This window comes from Eimeria mitis, genomic scaffold (genome assembly GCF_000499745.2).
Source record: "Eimeria mitis Houghton genomic scaffold, Emh_scaff2531, whole genome shotgun sequence".
Taxonomy (NCBI): domain Eukaryota; phylum Apicomplexa; class Conoidasida; order Eucoccidiorida; family Eimeriidae; genus Eimeria; species Eimeria mitis.
Window position 1 is genome coordinate 3,518 of NW_013570871.1, and position 351 is coordinate 3,868.

The following is a 351-nucleotide window of genomic DNA, read 5'->3' on the forward strand; positions in this document are numbered from 1 at the left end:
ACCCGCAGCAGCAAAAGCAGCAGCAACACCAGCAGCAACAGAGCAGCAGCAACAGCAGCAACAGCAGCAGCAGCAGCAGCAGCAGCAGCAGCAGCAGCAGCAGCAGCAGTGGCAGCAACAGCGGCAGTTGAGGAAGCAGATACAGAGAGGAAGGGAAGAGACAGAAGACGCTAAACCCTAAACCCTAAACCCTAAACCCCAGAACAGACACAGAAACCAGCAGCAACAACAGCAGCAACAGCAACAACAGCAGCAACAACAGCAGCAACAGCAACAGCAGTAGCAGCACGTAGACACAGCCACACGCAGCGGCAGCAGCAGCAGCAGCCATAAGTGTTTTAGGGTTTAGGG